The 11,098-nt window shown below is 37.4% G+C and overlaps 1 long non-coding RNA gene across 9 annotated transcripts in view; it reads left to right on the plus strand.

Annotated features, from left to right (window-relative positions):
* Window positions 1-8,427, plus strand: part of LOC136249154 (uncharacterized) — a 13,564-nt gene extending 5,137 nt beyond the window's left edge. For 2 of the 9 annotated variants that reach the window (XR_010698092.1, XR_010698090.1), the window contains 4 exons: window positions 6,222-6,364; window positions 6,418-6,776; window positions 6,904-7,071; window positions 8,145-8,427. This is a non-coding gene — a long non-coding RNA (uncharacterized lncRNA). Of the gene's footprint in view, window positions 1-5,697; window positions 5,876-6,221; window positions 6,365-6,417; window positions 6,777-6,903; window positions 7,072-8,144 lie in introns of all 9 variants that reach the window. The other 7 variants (XR_010698095.1, XR_010698096.1, XR_010698098.1 and 4 more) reach the window with 7 other exon arrangements.
* The last annotated feature ends 2,671 nt before the right edge of the window (window positions 8,428-11,098 follow it).

Consider the following 11,098-nt stretch of genomic DNA (forward strand, 5'->3'; position numbering starts at 1 on the left):
TGGCAAAGTTTGTGGAAGAACAACTGTAGTGTTTTTAGCTACCTATTCACAAAAACGCTTGTATTGGAGAGAGTTTAATCCTTCCTTTGGACTTCCACTGTATAAATCCACTAGTGCTTGCTCTCCTGCAGCCACGATGTCATTTGGTGTAGATGCTACTGCACTGAACACTTTGGCCTGCATTTGAAAGTATTTACTGGACTTTACCTTTCCCAATGTCATATAGCTGTGGTGTTGTGTCACATCCAAGTATTGCATGCAGGAAGAGAACATTGTAGCATATTTCAAAGCCAAGTTTCTCTTTGACAGCAGTTATGTTCCACACCCTAGGTTTCATAGTGGCTCTGGTTTGAAAAATATGTTGTGTGATTCCAAGCAGGCATGATAGCACAACAATACAAGAAGATCGGTGTCATCGCCAACTAGCACAGTGTCTGCTACTCTGGCTAATTCTACTGCTTTTTGACAATCATCACATCAGCATCTCCTGAAGCATGGTACACTTTACAATTTCTTTCCAAGAAGCAGCTAAGCATATTAATGAACTGCTACTTGTTGGTGCTGTTCAAAAAAGTACCCTTCTTCATGTTCAGCTTCGTATCTTTGGTGAATGACATGTGAGAGATCGTCAACAAAAGATATGATACATCTGAGGAGGGCCAAAGGGTACTCCGGAGTGGCTGTGTCATTCACCAAAGATACGAAGCTGAACATGAAGAAGGGTACTTTTTTATTGAACAGCACCAACAAGTAGCAGTTCATTAATATGATTAGCTGCTTCTTGGAAAGAAATTGTAAAGTATACCATGCTTCAGGAGATGCTGATGTGATGATTGTACATTACAAAAAAGCAGTAGAATTAGCCAGAGTAGCAGACACTGTGTTAGTTGGTGATGACACCGATCTTCTTGTATTATTGTGCTATCATGCCTGCTTGGAATCACACAACATATTTTCAAGCCAGAGCCACTATGAAACCTAGGGTGTGGAACATAACTGCTGTCAAAGAGAAACTTGGCTTTGAAATATGCTACAATGTTCTCTTCCTGCATGCAATACTTGGATGTGGCACAACACCACAGCTATATGACATTGGGAAAGGTAAAGTCCAGTAAATACTTTTAAATGCAGGCCAAAGTGTTCAGTGCAGTGGCATCTACACCAAATGACATCATGGCTGCAGGAGAGCAAGCACTAGTGGATTTATATACAGTGGAAGTCCAAAGGAAGGATTAAACTCTCTCCAATACAAGCGTTTTTGTGAATAGGTAGCTAAAAACACTACAGTTGTTCTTCCACAAACTTTGCCACCTACTTCAGCTGCTGCTAAATATCACAGTTTCCGTGTATAATTCCAAACACAAGAGTGGAAAGGTGATGCCAGTGAAATGCAGCTAACTGCATGGGGGTAGAAAGACTATGATGGAAAACTGATGCCTGTGCTAACTGATCTATCACCTGCTCCAGATAAGCTGTCGAAAATGATTAGATGTAACTGTCACACTGACTGCAGCAGCATGAGATGCACTTGCAAGAAATACAAGGTGAAATGCTCTTCTGTTTGTGGCAACTGCAAGGGGACAGGCTGCACCAACTCAGGCACCTCAATCCATGAAGAAGATGATACAGATACCAACACTGAATGAAAGCGAAACTTACCATTTATATACACAAGGGGATAGATTTTCCCCTACCACGGCCATGGTTAACGCATGTCATTGTGTATGTACCTAACTTAACTTGTACAATGTCAGGTTTCGAGTTGTAAAGAATTAAATCCATCTTCATGACAATGGAGAATGAAAACAACCGAATTGTATATAAAGCTATATGCTATTTCTCGGTTTCCATGGTAACACATGCACCTTCTAGTCTTCATTATGACCCTCTGTTATGAAAATAGTCCCTTGCCATGGGAAAACTATGATTAGACAAGCAATAAATAGCTTAAACCAAAATTTAATTAAGTGCGTGGGCGGGACTAAATAATATTAGTTTTGTCCAGTAAAATGATGATAACTTTAGAACAGATTAAGCTATGGATACCAAACAAGTGTCATCTTGTTCCTTATAGTGAGAGCAATCATTTGATACCAAATATAAATAGTTTGGATAATGTACAGCTGAAATAGAAGCACAAATCCTAATTTTTTGCTAAAAATGGCAAAAAAGGTCATGCAAAAGGTCACTTTCCCCTTATGGGATTTTCCGGGACTTTTGATATGTTATAGAGCACATTTTTCTGTGCTAGAAACTGTTGAAACCATTTGTGTTGCAATTAGTTAAAGGTTAAACTATAAAATGACTGGACTAAAACCTATATAAGGACTTAAGAAGAATACCCAGTGAAGAAGAAACCAAAGCTGAACCCGAGGCTGAACCCCACCCTAACCTACGCTAACGTGACGTTTGCCTGTTAAGCACAATGATGACTTCCACTGTCTGCACGAAGGTAAGTTTTTATTATAATTATTATATTTATTTATTTATTTTATTTATTTTCCAAAAATGTGCAGCCTCAGTTTGAGGATTAACGCACATATGAAACATGCATACAAAATGTTTTATAATATGATTGATTATGGGATTACTGATTGGTAGGGGAAAGTAATAATAATTTCAGTTGGTACTTAAAATTTTGTTATTACTGTGCAGCAATCAAAAGATTATAGCTAACGCACAGGTGTGATCATAAAAGTTACTTAAGTTATTACAAAACTCATTAGGGGTAGAGGAATTAATTACATCAGCAGGGAGTTGGTTCCATAATTTGATGGTTGATGGGAAAAAGGAAAATTTGTACGTATCAATTAAAGTCATTGGCTGGTGATAGTGGCCACTCCTTAAACTTGAAAGTTTAGGGGTAAGATTATTTTGTAAAAAGTACTTAATTTAGCTTGGGTTCTTCTTGCCTGTAACAATGGTAGATTAAGAGAAGACAACATGTTAGTAACACTTGAATATCTCGAAAAGTCATTAAAGCAAAATCTAGCAGCAGTTCTCTGGATTGATTCTAGCTTGTTTATATTCAACAAGGTGTGGGGATCCCAAGCAGATGCAACATATTCAATGATTGGATGAACCATAATCTTGAAACAATTACATTTAATGTGAGTAGGACATTCGCGTAAGTTACGATACAAAAAGTTGTTTACTTGTTTGGCCTTGTTGGTAATCCTTTGGACATGCTCATTCCATGAAAGGTTGCTTGAAATTGTTACGCCAAGGCATTTGGTATGAGCAACTTAGGCAATAGGTACAGCTTCAATGTAGTAATTAAAGACAATGGGGTTTTTCTTATTGGTAATTCTCAAGAATTCACATTTGCTGGAGTTAAACTCCATCTGCCAAATATGTGCCCATTGTGCGAGAGCAACGTTGAAACCGGGTCACTAATGCTGACCCGGATGACCCACTGACCCGGATTTGACCCGGATTAATTAAAGCCGAGACGTGTTTCAGCTAGTCTCGAGCGAGCAAACGAGTCTACATTTTGAGCGTTCGATTCGTGTTGAGTAAATATTGCAACTTCAGCCTAGCTGTAGGTTGAAGACCAAAAAAAAAAGGGTCTTCACCTACTGACAATAGCTACCCCTCACCATAGATACCCTCAGTTTCGTGCTGCATACTGCACTTACTAGCAAATGGGCGTATGTTGGTAATGCGATAAGTAGGCGTGGCTCACGAAAGAGCTACGCGATAGCGTTTATAAGTTTCCACGTCGTCAAACGAACAATTTCGTTTCTCACGTGATCCAATCCGGGTCAGACCCGGATAAATTGTAAACCGGGTCAGACCCGGATGACCCGGAGAAAATGTGACCCGGATGACCCGACCCGGTTTCAACGCTGTGCGAGAACATCTAGGTCTTCTTGTAATGCATGACAATCAGATTCAGATTTAATGTAGGAGTAGAGTAATACATCATCGGCATACAACTTTACTTTAGAGCGTACTCGAGAAGGTAAATCATTTATATACAATAGAAAGAGCAGTGGGGCTAGCACCGTGCCTTGAGGAACTCCCAATGATACTGGGGTTGGATGGCTCTTTTGGTTATCTAGTATGACATTGTGATCTATCGGTTAAGAAAGATTTAACCCAATGTAGTAGTGCTCCATGAATTCCATAATGGTGAAGTTTTTGGAAAAGACGTGCATGAAGTACCTTGTCAAAGGCCTTACAAAAGTCTAACAGGAGGACATCACATTGACCCTTCTCATTAAGACACTTGGCAAAATCATTAATGGTAGTGATCAGTTGCTTCGTTTCTGTCAAAATCCATGTTGTCCATCACATAAAACTTTATGGTACTGTAAGTGTTTGGTAATGCTGGAATATACAATATGTTCTAAGATTTTACAGCAAATGCAAGTTAAGGATACTGGCCTATAATTGCCTGGATCAGATCTGGTACCTTTTTTAAAAATTAGGACAACTGCTGCTGTTTTCCAAATGCTTGGTAAAACACCTTGGTCTAATGACACTTGAAAGATATCAGTAAGGATTGGTGCAATCTCATATGAAACTTCTTGTAGGAAACGTGCTTGAAGGTTATCAGGTCCAGGTGCTTTGTTCACTTTGATGTTAGATAATAGCTGGGCTACACCATCTGAATGCACTACAATCTGTGGGATACTAGCTGTGGGATACTAGCCGGGGTTGGCCTGGCTTCACCAGGACAGCAATACTAGCCGGATACTAGGCCCGGGGTTGGCCCGGCTTCACCGGGACGCTCGTTTCGCTCACTCCAACCCTACTGAGCTCACCTCGAACTCAACCCAAAACTTACCTTCATAACAACTAGTGTGTTTGATACTCGAGTTATGGGTGACACTGCTGGACAAATATCAAACAGAAATAGTGTTTGGCTGCCGGACGAATATCCACTGTGTTAAATATACGTCTGAGCATGATAAGTCCCCTGGCCATCTTGCTAGAGCCCTCCTAGCACCGTTCCTTCTAATCTTCAACATCATTAAGTAGACCAGATTTGGTGTTAGTCTCCTCCGATTCCATCACATTATTAGAACTTTACTAATGCCAAGCACCACTTTTTAGCTGCTAGCCATAGAAAACAAGATTGCTATGGTCCACTGCTACAAGATCTTAAATGTACATCTCTTTCCATTGAGCTTGTGACGGTTGAAGTTGGCTGTTTAGGCCATTTTATGCCAGCAGCAGTAGCAAAATTGTCAGAAGTGTTCCATCAATCAAAACATTCGATTCGTGGCATCCTTCAGCAAGCAGCAAAGGTTGCTATATCTTGTTCTTATAGGATCTTCAATGCCAGATCCTCAACATCATGGGATGTTACTGATCTGTGGGACTAATTATTGTGCTGTACTGTGTCTTGGTGTTGTTGTAATGTGTGTGTGTTTTTTTGTATTTATGCATTGCCAGGGCCCTTGTTATTTCAACTTGGTACCCCTGAGTCTGGGCCCCCATTTTCTCTTGTATATGTTGTCATACTTTTCACGATGTTATCATCATCATCAATTCATAAAAGTAGAATGGAAATTAGCTGCTATTTAGTAATAATCTTAAGGCACTGCATAATATAACTAGAAAACCCATGGCTAGTGTAAATGACCTATTATCGAACGGTACCTATTATCAAACGGGAATCACTACTTTCACCCCATCCCATGCGGATTATGTAATATTGCTCACGTGACTTCACGTATTATTTCTTAGTGCGCTACTCGGTGGATAGTACTGTCATGGTGCTGTGAATATGTAGAAGGATATACTCCCCAATTGGTGAAGTACCCTAAGGGAAGTGGCTTTCTAGTGATTATGTTTAGAGCAGAGTGATTCATCCCATTCGCCCAGCAGATAAAAATAGTGAAGCACATCAACTAGTCACAAGTTGGTAAGCGCTTTGTCATTGTGTCCCAGTCTAATAAATGTTTGGGCAGCTGGAACATGTAACAAGAGTTATTACCAAAAAAACAAGGGCTCAGGTGAACACGAACTGACTATAGGCGTTACTCAGTGAATTAGTAATGCCCCAAAACTGCCTAAAATCCAATTTCAGAGCTCCTAAAATCTTACATATATATGTCTTCAGATGCCTTAATATTCCTTATTATTTTATACTTTTGTATTAATTTTCAGAAACTGTTTTAAATTTTAGATCCACCGCTGAAAATTTTCAAGAAAATATTGGCTCAAACAATTCTTTTATGCTAACCTATAACATTTGCACTTTTCTGCAGATTACTGGTGAATGGAAAGGAGTCACAGCTGGCGGCTGTAGAAACTATCCTTCCACTCATAGCAACAACCCAAAATACACCTTTACCATTCATCCAACGTTTGCCAACCAGTGTCAAGTATTGATCAAGCTAAAAGCACAAAAGTATGAAATATCATCTACCATGGCCAATTATCACTTTTAACTTTTGCTTTCAGACAGTTTAATGTAGGAATAGCATGTCAAGCTACTGATGATCCTAGTGGATTAAAGAAGATGGATTCAGGAGATTATAGGTTATCTAATATATCTATATATTATGTATTTTCTTTTATTTGTTTTTTAGACCTGGCTTTGCTGTCTTGGAGCTACCTAACCTCACCGGTGGATCATATACAATATCTCCAAGTACTTTCTATCCTGGACAAGAAGGACCATTTGTTTTAACTGTGTTTACAGATTGTGTAATGTTTTGACGTGCATATGCAATTAAGATTTTTATTCATTATTCTGGATATTGACATACTTGATTAGCCCCTCGGAATGATAGCCTGACATTGTGAATAACAGAGTGTACGTAAGTGTTTTCAGTGTTGCAATATTAGCAAAAGACATTAGGCCACTTAAACTTAATGATTCTCGTCAACGTCTGCATGCATCACTGTTTTTTTTATAATTATCGCATCAAGGATTTTTTTTTGTAGCACTGGTGGCTGAAAGGAGCAATGATCGAATGGGTAAAATGCTAATTCTAACACATCAACTTGTTTTTTTCTGTGCCTTAGTGGAGTCATCAATGGTTGTGTTTCACATAAGTGCTTAGATCTGAAATAGTACTGATGTTCGAATAGAATGTCAAGATAATTCATTAGGTGACTACATGTTCTAAAGTTTTACAGATTATGGATGTTAATGAAATACTACTGTATGACAGTAATTTTTGGCATCAGTTTTCAATTATGTTTTGTATAGATGGTGTAACATAAGCTTGCTTCCATACAGCAGATATTGTTATTCCGGTACTTAGTGAGAATTGAATTTCAAAGTAGTTGTGTTAACATAAAGTCAATGCTATTTCACATGTTTGCAGTATTTTATTTTCAGGAAACATATTATTAGGACAAACTGGATTGCAGTTTGATAGTAACTTACATAAACCTGAGATAATATGATCTCATTGTCATTAATACGTGCATGGGACGGGCCTTTATGTGGAAGATTTGTTGAATCTTCAATACACAGTTTGATAAGTGAGCATTTCTGATTTCTGTTGAGAGGTGAAAATCAATGCAACTATGCAAACTACCTGTTTGAGATTTATGATTGCCAACAGTTAGCCCAAGACATGACTTTTCGCCAACTGCAGCAGCTACAGTCTGTGCATCATGGAATCACCTTTTCCTCCTTTGTGTCCTGTTTCTTTCTCCATGTGTTGATTTGTGGTGACTTCAATACAGCTAGTATTGTCCATGATTTCTGTAGTGACTGGATTGATCACAGAGGTGCTTCTCATACTGGTAACACTGTATAATGGGTAGAACATAGGGTTTTGGGAGGCTTTGAATATGATACCAATAAGCTGTTATGAAGGAAAAGTGAGGCTGGTTTTTGGGAGATGTTTTTGTTTGGAAAACCTCCATACTGCATGTTGAGATCAATTACTAATTAAATGCAACACTCAACCACTCTAAATAACAAGGATAAGTTTCATTGTATAGGGGAACTGCAAGCACTCACAGGGATATACAGATATTTTGTATCTGGTCTAGCTGAAAAGAGCAGTGTGTGCTGAACTTACTACATGCATATATGTAGGAAAAGCCATGCATGTACAGCATGGACTTCCTTTATGCTGTGGCTGTAATCAAGCACGTATCAAATTATGTGTTATGTTTATCCAAGTTTTGAATCTGCGTTTGTATTGTAATTTTTGCTTTTTAACTAGGAAAAGGAGGAACTCTTAAAGGAGGTGGCTACCTTGAGAAGTGAAGTTACAAGGTTGACAAACCTTCTGGGACCAAACACAACCAACACCACTATTGACAATACATTACCAACTGTAACTACTAATACTTCTGTCACTACAAGTTTACACGCAACTCTGAATTCGTAAATGTGACCAATAATGATCCAGAGTGAACGCATATTTGTTTGTGAATTTATGTGCAAATAATTCTGTACACACACTTTTGAGAATTATTTGCAAATGCAATATTGGACAGATTTAAACCAGCTGCAGGTTACTATGTAATGTTGACACTACTATCAAACCATGTCTCTGTATATAGCAATAATGTAGGCAGATCTAGAGTAGTGATGGGGAATAAAGCAATATTAAAATATGATTTATTTGGAATTGGTATACCGTTTGGTATCAGTATACCGAATGGTATATGCACACATTGGTAGCGATTGAGAATAATGTCAATATAAACTCCTCAACGTAGCTGCATTTGATTAGTGTAAAATAAATTTGGAATTTGGAAGTACTGTGGTTTTCAATTGTTCTAGAATCAAGATTTATATGTTGAAAGGTGATACTCAGAAATAAAATACCAAGATAAATGTGGTATCATTAGATGCAGGAGAATAACATATCCAAAATCCTCTTTGGAGAATTATTTCTAGTCATTTAAAATTTTGATGTACTTAAAATTGCTACACAAAGTCATTTCCACTAATTTTAATTTATGTTTAAAATTATACACTGTGTATAGCTGCTTGTAAACATAAATATTTATGATAATCTGGCTACCTAAAAATTAAAGTGCTTTGATGGATCCATTTGTACAATTTCTACTGTGTCTGCATTCTCAGCAATTATGCCTTAATAATCTTGTTTTCATTTAACCATATACTTCCCTACAGTCTCCACAAGCTGTTGCACACTTAAATTCACAATCGACTGACCATTGCAACAACATAACTTTTGATATATACCACCACATGGAATTTCATTTCATTTCGATTATAAATTTCAATGAGTTGTTTGTGGCTGCATTATTATATAAATATACTGCAGCTGCATGGTGGGAATACAACATCTTAAAGCATGGTGCAGCTTATATAGTATAGTGTTTGTGAAAGTGTGACCTGCAAGTAAACTTAAAATGCCTCAATATACCAATACTTTCATGCTTGATGCAAGGCTGATAATCTTATGCCAGCTTTCTCTACCTGTTCTGCTATTGCATCAACAACATCACATTCACTAATCAAGAGTGATATTTAGTATACCACAATTATACTTTTAAGCTGGATTCTTTTTTCTAGTTAATTGATATACTTTCACATGCTGCAGATGTTGTGTCACAAACCACTTCAGGCATGGAGAAATAATGTTGTTACTTCACCACCACCTTTATCAGTAAGATACCATATTTTCCACACTGTCCACATTTTTCACAATGATAGTTGTACATGAATGTCCTACATATTATGACACTGTACAAGGGCATGAAGGTAACATGTTTGCATCTGACAGAGGCATGCTTATGGCAGCTATATTCTGCTTCCAAAACCTGAGTATCATACATATATATATATATATATATGCAACCCGATTTTGGAAAATCAGTCTTAATGTCACATCTAAAGCACATAGAAATCCACACTTATATGTGTCACCACTAAAGCACTTATGTACCTAGTAAAATATTTCACAGAATTTCTTGTAATTCAGAGTACTATCTACTGATCTAATCACTATAAAGCTGAGTAGAAGTTTGTAATGCCTTATTTTAAAAATATTCCAGTTGTAAAATGTGACATTAAGACTGATTTTCCAAAATCCAGCCACATATACATACTGCATTAACTTTATGCCCTTGTACAGCTTCACAAGAGGACATGTGTGTGTGGCTATATCGTGTCCATGTCACCAATGTTGTCCTGATCACTGTTACTATATACTTCCAAATATTATTACTTGCTTATATTTTTTAGAGTAAAGTTATAAAATTTTGGTGGCAAACAAAGTTCTTTTGACTCAGCAATGACATGCAGAGACTAGTATATATACAATCTAGTATTTATATATTCAGTAATATGTTTTCAATGACTAGTGCTACCCAATTTTCATGTTCCAAAAATTTCATCCTCAATGGTACTTGAAACATTGCTTTAATCCCAATACTGCATGCACATATCGCTTTGAGATACTAGCACTGTCTTTACATCTACTATAGGATTGACAGCTACCAAACTAAAGGCCTTTTGTCACTGAACCAAAGCATCAAATAAACTATATTCAATGACTTAGTAGCAATGACTTCACTCCTTGTCCACAATTGAGTATACATCAGTACACTGAGTACACACACGTCTTCACATTGAAGCATATTTAAAATCCATGCCAAAACAATCAGGGGTGTGGCCACACTCTTTGTTCAGCTGGCATTTTGGTTAGTGTTTGTGAGCCACCAGCAGCCTATATGGCCAGCTTTGGGGCTTATATGCTTTGCTTGCTTTTTCTTCATGAGGGTGATCAAAAGTTTACTTGCGTGAATATGGTAAAATGTTTAATAATTGTGCTTGATTTTCAATAAATATCAATTAAGGTTGAGTAAACACATATTTATCTCAGATGGGTTCAGAAAGAAACAATAATTGGAGCAGTATCATTATAGAATCAAACAGTACAGTAGTATTGTTTAAGTAGGGATCCCCCAAAATGATGCACACTTCCTAAAATGCCACCTGTAGAAACATCTTATGCAATGAAAATCACCTTTATGGAATAATATTAGTCCATCTCCATCTAACATCAAATACAACATTAAAAACAAGAAAACTCATATAGGCAGCTGGATATAGAATTAAAAATCACTGAAACTCAATTTTTTTCCTGCCTGCCTACCTGCCCTACCTGACCACAGTTGCAAGGCTGGAGGCCAAACA

Source organism: Dysidea avara, chromosome 3 (assembly GCF_963678975.1).
Source record: "Dysidea avara chromosome 3, odDysAvar1.4, whole genome shotgun sequence".
In the NCBI taxonomy this organism is placed as follows: Eukaryota; Metazoa; Porifera; class Demospongiae; order Dictyoceratida; family Dysideidae; genus Dysidea; species Dysidea avara.